Source organism: Daucus carota, chromosome 7 (genome assembly GCF_001625215.2).
Source record: "Daucus carota subsp. sativus chromosome 7, DH1 v3.0, whole genome shotgun sequence".
Taxonomy (NCBI): domain Eukaryota; kingdom Viridiplantae; phylum Streptophyta; class Magnoliopsida; order Apiales; family Apiaceae; genus Daucus; species Daucus carota.
In genome coordinates this window covers 16,618,128-16,629,399 of record NC_030387.2, presented here as the reverse complement: position 1 = coordinate 16,629,399, position 11,272 = coordinate 16,618,128, and positions in this window count along the sequence as shown.

Here is an 11,272-nt window from a genome sequence, read left to right as displayed (position 1 = left end):
GAGATATAGGGTCTGAGCTTTGTTGGTGTCCATGAGATTTCTATCTTGATTGTGGATTTTGATTGGTATGATATGTGTGCAACGAGAGTTGGCATGTATTACTTTCGTGTTGTCTGATTAGGATCAACAGTCACATGTTAATCAGTAATTTCAATTCTAGATGAATTCGATAATGAAATTAGAATCCCATGTGTTTTCCTATTCTGAAATTGATTAGTAATTTTAATTATTAGTATAAAAGAAACCAATCCTTGTTAATTGTCTTGGCAGTGATAATTGATCATACATTGTTGCATAGGTGCGTATTCTTAATTCACCAGTCTCTGTGGGATCGAACTTAATATATTACTTGTGATCACGTGCGCTTGCGTGTAGATTTTTGCGAACAAGTTTTTGGCGCCGCTGCCGGGGACTCGGTGTTAATTAATTAGTTTATGTACTTGTCATCAGTGTGCATTAAGATTCACTGACTAGGATTCTATTCTCTTCTCACTTTTCTTCTTTTCTTTATTTCAGGTACTTGGATCGCGTTTATGCAAACACATTCTAAAGCTCATAAGGAAGCAATGGATTCATCTTCTTCTTCTGATTCTGGAACAAGAGATTATGCGAGGACAGCAGTTGGTGAGGCGACACGTGGATTTTCTCGATTGAAAATCAATGATAATCGGGCTGACACAATTGAGCCAGCGATATCAGCCAGCGGTATTCGAATCAAGCCATCAATCATTCTCAAGCTGCAGGATACTATTCAATTTGGGGGATCTGTTCTTGAGGACCCAAACCTGCATCTAAGGAATTTCGAGAAATTCATTACTGCATTGGATTTCAATCTCGGACCTAAAGATCTAGTGAAGCTGAGACTCTTTCCTTTCACGCTACGTGATGTAGCACGATCGTGGTTTATCTCTCTCTCGGCAAGCACTACTAATAGCTGGAACAAGTTGGAGAAAATATTCTGTACACGATTCTATCCTCTGATCAAAGTATCAGCTATCAAAAACACTGAAGGTAAATTCTCTCAATTCTCGGGAGAATATCTTTGTCTAGCTTGGGACCGATTCAAGAAGATTCTCGAAAACCTCAACGAAGATGACATGCCTCCTGGAATGGCAATTCATTATTTCTACAGAGGTCTTAATGGTCAATGTAGAGCAGTGTTAGACGTTGCAGCTGGAGGAAATCTTTGGAGCAAGAGCTTTGATGATGCTTACGAGCTAATAGAGAACCTAGCCGCTGCTGAGCACAGAGACCTAAAGTGGAAAATTCCAAAAGAGGAAGAATCAGAGGAGGATGAAGCGATCGAAGTCACTCAAGAAATCCAGATGAATAATTGGCACAGAATTAGAGCTCACTCAAACTCAAATTCTAATGCATGTGGAGACACTTGTCCTCTATTCTCTGCCAGTGCAAGTAACCAATCTGTAATTCAATCACCTGCTGTTTCGACATTGAATGAAGCACAGTACCGAAGAATAATCAGGCGTATTGACGCGTTGGAAGAACGAATTGGTCGCTTTGCTGATATACTAACGGATTCTCTTGCTGAAGCATTCTTGGCACTAAACGTCAATGTTACGTGGGATTCGTTTGGTTATGGAACGAGGTATCCTCCACAGGATACTTCATCGGAAACGGATTAATTCTGGATTTCACGTCGAGCTAACGACGTTAAACAAGCGCTTCGTGGGAGGCAACCCACGCATTGGAACCACATTGTACCATTGTAAACCTCAAAAACACAAAAATCGAGAAAAATCAACCCCCGGTGTCAGACACTAGCGCGCCCGCGCTAGTGTCAGCGCGCCCGCGCTAAGTTTCACAGCGCGCCCGCGCTATACTTAGCGCGGCCGCGCTACTGACTGCCGTGGCTGGCGAATTTTCTCCCTAAATTATTTTCTTTTCGTTTTAAAAAAGCCCACAATCCTAATTTTGCATGCCTAGCCCGAAATACATCCTATTAAACCCTAACTCAGCTCTCCAACCCTTATACAAACACAAAACACATCTCCAAATCCCATTATAATTCTCTAAACCCTAATTATATATACACATCCATACACAACCTTCATCCAAATCTCTCAAACCCATTACACACAAACCTCTTGCAACTCTAAATCTCTATCAATGGCACCCAAAAGAGCCCGAAGATCACAAGGACCAAGCACCCAAGCCCCTACATCTAGCGATTCTTCATCTATGGGTGAGGTTGAGTTTACCTCTGATGGTGCACGAACCGAGTTTCAACGGCTTATGAATAAGTCGATAGTTAAGGAGAGGGGATTCTTACCCACGGCGGAAGATGGTGAGCTCTTGAACATGATTCAAGAACGAGGTTGGGAATCTTTTTGCGAGGCTCCGGAGGCGGTTCCCTTGGCTATTATTCGAGAGTTTTATGCTAATGCCAAGGAGAATCGAGATGGATTCACGGTGGTACGGGGAATCCGTGTGGATTATAGTGCGGATGCGATCCGTAGAGTTATTGGGGGGCGTGCCAGGCGCCGTAATGAAGAAGATTGGGTGGTTGAGAGGATTGGGCGTGCTAAACGCCGGTTTGATGATGATCCAGTTGATCTTGATCGATTGGTGTATGATATGTGTGTGCCGGATACAGCTTGGAAGATGACGCAACCTCCTTTGCCGGCACATGTCTCTTTCCCAGCAGCCGGGTTGAACCGGTATGCGAAGGCGTGGAACGCCTTCATATGTGCTAACATCATGCCATCTTCACATGGGCATGAGGTGACAGTGGAAAGAGCTATTCTACTCTTTGGGATTGTCTCGGGAAAGTATATTGATCTGGGACATGTTATCCATCAGGGGATTCTGAGGTTCTTACAGGGAGGAACCACTGGTGCCATTCCATATGGCACAATTGTGACGAAGCTTTGTCGATCGAGCGGTGTTCGTTGGCCATCCAACGAGCAATTACAGTTGCCAGGAGCACCGATTGATCATTCGGCGATCAGCCGGATGACGGAGTGGGAAGGAGGAGTTCCCCACCCTCGAGGCCTTGGGTACATATATGATGAGATGCCAGGGGGACGTCCAGAGTTCGTTAGGAGACGAAGCAAACTACTGGTGGGAGTCAGCCCGTGCTTTAGAAGAAGGAGATGTTATTGCTTGGGATAGATTTAAGAAGATCTTTCTAGACAAGTACTTTCCAAGGTATATGCAAACTCAGATGGAGTTGAAGTTCTTTGAATTGAAGCAAGAGGGAATGACTGTTGGGGAATATGAAAAGAAGTTTACAGAATTAGCAAGGTTCGTGGGAGATTATGTGGACATGGACGAGAAAAGAGCGAAGAGATTTCAACAAGGATTGAAGCCTTGGCTACGAAGCAGAGTGGCTGCTTTTGAATTGGCCACATATGCTGAAGTGGTCCAGAAGGCAATGGTAATTGAAGGAGAAAGTGATCAGAACCAGAAGGAGAAGGATAACAAGAAGAGAAAGTTTGTGAGTAAAGGTGAAGGTTCGGCTCAAGGGAGCCAAAGTGGAAAGAATTTCAAGAAGTTTGGAGTTCAGAATCAAGGAGGTCCCCGAGGATTCAAGAAAGGTGATAATAGGAATGTGAGGAAGATTCAAGGACCGAGTGGTCAAAGGAGTCAACAAGCAAATTTAGAATGCAAGTTCTGCAACAAGAAGCACACGGGAAATTGTAATAAGGCTGATATTGTCTGTTTCAAGTGCAACTCGAAGGGTCATTATGCAAACGAGTGCCAGAATTCGAAGCCTTCTGTTACCTGTTTCAAGTGTGGAAAGACCAGTCATATGTCAAGAGATTGTAAAGCTCCTGGAACCAACAAGTTGATGCAATTGGCAGCTACCCCTTACAATCAAGGAATGACATCTTCTGCTCCGATTCTGCAACTACCTTCTACTCAAGTTTTTGAGTCTGCAACTCCTGTTTTCCATCCCTCTTATCCGGCTCAAGCAAGGACATTCAACATGAATATCAAAGATGCTGTCCAGAGTTCTGAGGTTGTGGCAGGTACGCTTTCTGTCAACAACAACCATGCTAAAGTGCTATTTGATTCTGGAGCTACTAGATCTTTCATATCTGAATCTTTTGTTGGCAAGTTGAATTGTGAAACTGAACCTTTAGCTGAACCCTTATCTATCATTGTTGCTAATCAAGAACAAGTATCTGTTAGAAGTATTTGCCCCCGATGTACTATAGAGATTTCTGGCTTTAGTTTTCCTGCTTCCCTTATACCTTTTCGATTAGGAGAGTTTGATGTTATATTAGGTATGGATTGGTTAGCAGAAAATGGTGCTCAAATAGATTGTAAGAAGAAGAAGATAATCCTTAAGTCTCCTCAAGGCAAGAAAGTAGAATTCAAAGGGCATAAACAAGCTAAGACATTTTTGACGATAATTGAAGCTAAGAAGTTGTTAAGACAAGGTTGTGAAGGTTATTTGGCTCATGTGATTGATAGATCTAAAGAGACGCCGAACATAGAAAGTATCCCGATAGTTAATGAATTTCTTGATGTATTTCCTGACGATCTTCCTGGTTTGCCTCCCGACCGTCAAATTGAGTTTTCTATCGACTTAGCACCCGGCACGGACCCAGTTTCGAAGCAACCGTATCGAATGGCACCGGCAGAAATGAAGGAGTTGGCCAAGCAATTGCAAGAACTGTTAGACAAAGGAGTTATAAGGCCGAGTGTATCCCCGTGGGGAGCTCCAGTTCTTTTTGTGAAGAAAAAGGACGGAAGCATGAGATTGTGCATCGACTATAGAGAATTGAACAAGTTGACAATCAAGAATAGGTATCCTTTACCCCGAATCGACGACTTATTTGATCAACTCAAAGGAGCAACTTACTTTTCGAAGATTGACTTGCGTTCGGGATATCATCAATTGAAGATTAAGCCGGAAGACATTCCAAAGACAGCTTTTAGAACTCGGTATGGGCATTACGAGTTTCTAGTTATGGCATTCGGATTGACAAACGCACCAGCCGCCTTCATGGATTTGATGAACCGTGTATTCAAGAAGTATTTAGACAAGTTCGTCATTGTATTCATCGACGATATTCTCATATACTCGAAATCTGAAGAAGAACATGCTGAACACCTGAGGATAGCTTTGGAAACATTAAGAAAGGAGAAGTTATATGCAAAGTTCTCAAAATGTGAATTTTGGCTACGAGAAGTGCAGTTCTTAGGGCATATTGTTGGAAGTGAAGGAATTAGAGTGGATCCAGCAAAGATAGAAGCTGTGATGAATTGGGAAAGGCCGAAGACCCCAACTGAAGTTAGAAGTTTCATGGGATTGGCCGGATATTATCGAAGGTTTGTGAAGGATTTCTCGAAGATTGCAGTACCGTTGACAAGATTGACTCGGAAGAATGAAAAGTTTGAATGGACCGACAGATGTGAAAAGAGCTTTCAAGAGTTGAAACAGAAGTTAGTCACCGCTCCAATACTAGCTTTGCCAGATGATCAAGGAGATTTTGTTATCTACAGTGATGCGTCGTACAAAGGATTAGGTTGTGTTTTAATGCAACACGGGAAAGTGATAGCCTACGCGTCAAGACAACTCAAGCCACACGAACAAAGATATCCGACTCATGACTTGGAATTGGCAGCGATTGTGTTTGCTTTAAAGCTTTGGAGACACTATCTTTATGGCGAGAAGTGTGAAATATTCACGAATCACAAAAGCTTAAAGTACATTTTCACACAAAAAGAGTTGAACATGAGGCAGCGAAGATGGTTGGAATTGATTAAAGACTACGACTGCACGATTAACTATCATCCCGGAAAGGCGAACGTAGTAGCAGATGCGTTAAGTCGCAAAGAAAGGTTGAATATGTTGACCATGGCTCAAGAACTACCACAGGAATTTGAGAAGATGGGAATTGAAATTCGAGCTCCTAGTGCACCTACAGAAATGATTCATACCATGACCTTTCAGCCTGAATTGATGGAAAAGATAAGGAAGTGATGAATGAGAAGATGAATGAGTTGACCGGAGAAGAGATTTGTACTCAGAAAGATAACCAAGGAATCTTGAGGTTTTCATCAAGAATTTGGATACCAAACGTGGAGGAATTGAAGAATGAAATTTTGAAGTATGCTCACAATTCAGAATTTTCTATTCACCCCGGAAGCACAAAAATGTACCAAGACTTGAAGCAAAACTTTTGGTGGCCAGACATGAAGAAGGAAATTGCTCAATGGATTAGTAAATGCTACACTTGTCAAAGAGTAAAAGCTGAACATCAGAAGCCAAGTGGATTGATACAGCCGTTAGAGATACCAGAATGGAAGTGGGAGCACATTGCAATGGACTTTATAGTTGGATTGCCAAGGACGAAATCTAATCATGATGCTATTTGGGTAATCATTGATCGATTGACCAAGTCGGCTCATTTTCTGCCAATCAACGAGAGATTTTCAATGGACAAACTGATTCACATGTATTTGAAAGAGATCGTTACTCGTCATGGAGTTCTAGTATCTATTGTGTCGGATCGAGACCCTCGTTTTAACTCGAGATTTTGGAAGCAATTTCAAGAACATTTGGGAACCCGACTCAAGATGAGTACTGCCTATCATCCACAAACGGACGGACAAAGCGAGCGTACAATTCAAACTATCGAAGACATGTTGAGGTCTTGTGCTTTGGACTTCAAAGGAAATTGGGACGAGCATTTGCCTTTGGTTGAGTTTTCGTATAATAACAGTTATCATGCTAGCATTGGAATGCCCCCGTACGAAGCTCTTTATGGAAGGAAGTGTAGATCTCCGATATATTGGGATGAAGTTGGAGAAAGAAAAGTAATTGGTCTAGAATTGATCCAGCAAACAAAAGAAGCAGTAGATGTGATTCGAAGTAGATTGATTGCAGCTCAAGATAGACAACGAAAGTATGCTGACCCGCACAGAAAAGATGTTGAGTTTGAAGTTGGAGAAGCCGTTTTGCTAAAAGTGTCACCTTGGAAAGGAATAGCCAGATTCGGAAAGAAAGGGAAATTGAGTCCAAGATTTATTGGTCCTTTTGAAATTCTAAGCAGAATTGGGAAAGTGGCGTACGAATTAGCTTTACCGCCTCAAATGCAACACGTTCACAACGTTTTCCATGTCTCATTGCTTAAGAAGTTCAACCCCGACACCAAGTGCATCATAGAGAATGAACCAGTTGAAATAGAGCCCGATTTGTCTTATATCGAGCAACCGGTTAGCATTCTAGATAGAAAAGATAAGGTGTTAAGGAATAAGACAGTTCCTTTAGTTAAAGTTTTGTGGAGGTTTCCCAAAGTTGAAGAATCAACGTGGGAATTAGAAAGTGATATGTTAGATAAGTATCCTCATTTGTTTACTTAGATTCTGGGGTCAGAATCCTTTTAAGGGGGGAAGGATGTAACGCCTGTAATATTTGACTTATATATATTACAGTATTTGATTTTGGTGATATATAAAATTTCGTGTTTTAATTGCCAAACTACGTAAATTTGACTCGTTATCGTTACATGACTTTTGTATGTCGTTAGAATGTACTTATATGTTATTTGACGAGTAATTCTCGCTACGCGATTAAATAATATTACTAGTTGCGACGGTTTTGACTTTTTATTTATAAATGTGATCGTTGCCGTTACCCGATTAAATAATAGTAAAGATATATGCGATTTAGTGATATTTGATAAATTGCGAGTAGCCGATAAGCTTTAACTTGTAAAATAGCGTTTGGTGTATATATTTTTCTCGAGATTTTACGTGTATTATATTCGTGTTTTATATTTATGTGAAATGTGACTATTAGAGCTCTACTTGTAATATTTCTTTTACAATTCATTCCTTGTCCAAAATTTGTGAAAACTATTTTATTAAACTTCTAAAATCCCATACTATTTGTGATATTAATTTCATGATTTATAGATTTGTACTTTATTTATTAAAACTCATTCTTTTAATACTCTTTTAATCACACTTTTATTAATTATCAAAAGTCTAGTCTACCCTTGCATGCATTTTACACTAACACTAGCTAGAAGGATTGATTGGTCATTTCTACATTCCACTACCACATCTTGGTCAAGTCAAATGGTCAAGAATGCTTGAACACTCCACCACACTCCACTCATTCTCACACACCAACCAAATCAAAACCCTCTTCTCTCATCTCTCTCTTCTCTCTCCCTCACCTCTTTCTCTCTCTCGGCCGAACCATATACACCAGCATTCTCCACCATTTTTATTCATTTTCTTTAACATTTCAAGCTTGTCAAGTCAAGAACTCCACCATTCAAGCTTGCATCTTCATTTTGAGGTTAGACCTTTGGTTGCATGTTGAGTTTGGAGCCGAAATAGGGCCTTGGTTCTTATGAGCTTAGGGTCTCTATTTTGGTGGCTCCTAAAGATGAACTTGAGATGATCTTGGATGGGTTTATACCTCTATTTGACCAAGGCATCCTCTTGATTCATCACATTTGGCAATGACTCTCAAGAGGAGCCGAATGTATATATGTATGTGATGATCTTGAAACTTCATGATTTTGAGTTGGTTTCTTGTATATTCGAAAGGTATAATGATTTGCTGAGTTTTTGGTGTGATTTCAGCCCTTGCATGTTAGTATTTTGATGTTATATGATGAGATAAAGCTATGTATAAGAAACTCTAGTGATGCATGTTGAGTTATGTGAAAACCGAGTGTTAAGCTTTGAATTTGAGTTTTGTATGTGATTTTTGAGTAATGCATGCCATGTTCTAAGTGTTAAAATGATAGTTTATGGTGTGTATGATGATATCTAGTAATAATCAGTAGCTATTATGTGAACGCCATGTTGATATACTCGAAATTTGCTCATATATGCTCCCTGAAAATTCTGCTCTGTTTTTGGTTCATTGTTTCACTTCGGCATTGAATTTTTCATGGTTATAAATTGTGGTATCTTGCTTGGTGAGGATAGACAGTAGATATATGTATCATATGGAGTAGGTTTGTGGCTTGGTTGTTTGATTTATGGTGTTTGGAAGGGAGTTAAGGTGGAAGGAGACACACACACACTTAGGCAGATTTTTGCACCTTAGAAACCATGAGAATTAGATGTGTCATGCTTAGGCCCTCATAGGCCCAAGTCTCCTGGAGTTGGGACTTGATGTATACAAGTCTCCAGTAGCTTTAAAAGTCATAAAAACCATCATTTACATAGATGCACACACACATCTTTGAGTATAGGGCAGAACAGGGCACTTTAGGATTATTTGTATCCTTGAGTGGTTAACACCTTGTCAATGATGAGGCCCTCATGGGGCCTTGATTTAGATGAACTTAGGGAAGTCTTAGGAAGCTATTTGAGTCATTAGTTTGGTGTAGTAAGTGAGTTTAGTGAGTCTCAAGTTGTTAAGTTCATGGCAGTCCCCATAGCAGGGCAGGGTGCTCTGTGCCAACTTTGTTTAGAGGCCCAAGGAGTCCTGAGCAAGGCCTTAGTGTCATTCCAAGTGCACAACTTAGATTTAAGTCTTAAGAACCCATTAGAGTCACAATTTCACCAAGGCACATAGTGGAAACACTTGTTTTTGCCAAAACCCCAAGAGGTGCCAAACTGCCAAGGCAGAATGGTCACTTTAGTACACTAGTTTTTAAGGACCCATATAGGCCAGGCCTTTGAGTCACACCACTTCATAATATTAGTTTAAGATTGTGTCAACCTTTAGAAATTGGTTTGGAGTCAATACCCTAAGTGGAGATGCCTCATTTCCACTAAAGAACACAAGTGTCACACATGGAGTCACATTCTAGTACCAACTTAGGGTGCATTGCATTTTAGTGTGTCTTCAGTGAGGCCATGACCTCATATTGAGTCCATGAGTTAGTTTTAAGTCATATTAGATAGTGCAAGTTAGTTTAAGTCAATTCACTTAGTGTAGATGCATTATTTTTACCAAGGCACCCAAGTGTCGCCAAGGTAAGCATACTAGTGAGTCACTTAGGTTGCACTTCACTTATAAGTCTTGGGAGGTGGGGCACAAGTGTGCCTCACTATTAATTGATTAAGTTGAGGTCAGTAGAGTATAATTAGGAGGTATTGGTCTTAGACCTTATGTGCTACTTGATTAAATGCTTAATTGACTTAGGAATAATTAGAGATTATTAAGTGATATAAGTTAAGTAACTAAGTGCCATGCTTTACTTGTTATGTGCATTACTTGATGATTGTGTTACTTGTTTTAATTAAGTTTAAGGGTATATTTATTATATATGTATATATGTATATACATTTATACGCGAAAGGGTAGTTAGTGACGAGGATACTATTAATTATAGGTGCAAGTAGGAGGCCAGGCAAGGAACCCCTAGAAGCATCTATACAGGAGTTTAGTAAGCTTTATCCAGGCAAGTGAAAATCTTCCTCTATACTTGCTTTGTAACTGTATACCCTGTGAACGTTAAATTACTGTTTATTTAGGACTGAATTACCTTATCACCCCTTGTGATCATGACTTTGGATTCCAATAATACCCTTAATACTGGAATTACCTTTTTCATATGTTATTACCCTACACCCACATGATTATACTCCAATAGTCCCTTGATGAATAATGAGAACTTGATACCCCACATTAACCTGAATTATCTCATTTGGAACCCTGATCTTAATAACATCCTTTACTTTTGAAAGATCACTTGTATTTTGAAAACATCCTTGCTTATAACTTGTCTTTGATCAAGACCCCTTTTTGAAAATGATTTGATTTGAAATGACCTTAAAAGGAATTGGATAATAATTTTATATTAAGACTGAGGCGCCAGTCTATTATTGCAGCATCAGTAGCGGGGAGCCTGATGTCTGTTTGTGGCCAATGTGTGCCGAGGATCCTCCCTGGTTGAATCACTTTATGTGGTTCGGAGCTTGGTGTGGGCTGATCACCCCTCAATGCTCGTAGCGCTGTGTGTTTCCAATTCCAATAAATTGATATCCCACATTGCACCTTTACTTGTGTTTATACCTTGTGATATCTATTGTTGCTTTTGCACTTGATTATATTGCATATTGTGAACTGTTTTATTACTGCTTTCACTTGCTGAGCTTTATGCTCATATATATTGTTGTTGTTATAACCCTTCAGTGAAACCCGAGAATGGCCCGTTTCAAGCAGACCGCACGTAAATCCACCTCAGGCAACGGGATTGCTTACCGCCGTATGATGGAGCAGGTTGGGAACTCGTAGTTCCCGAGTTGTTATCTTTTAATCTTTTGGGATTTAAAAACTGTATTATGACTTAGACTTAATTTGGATTTCTATTTGGGTTGT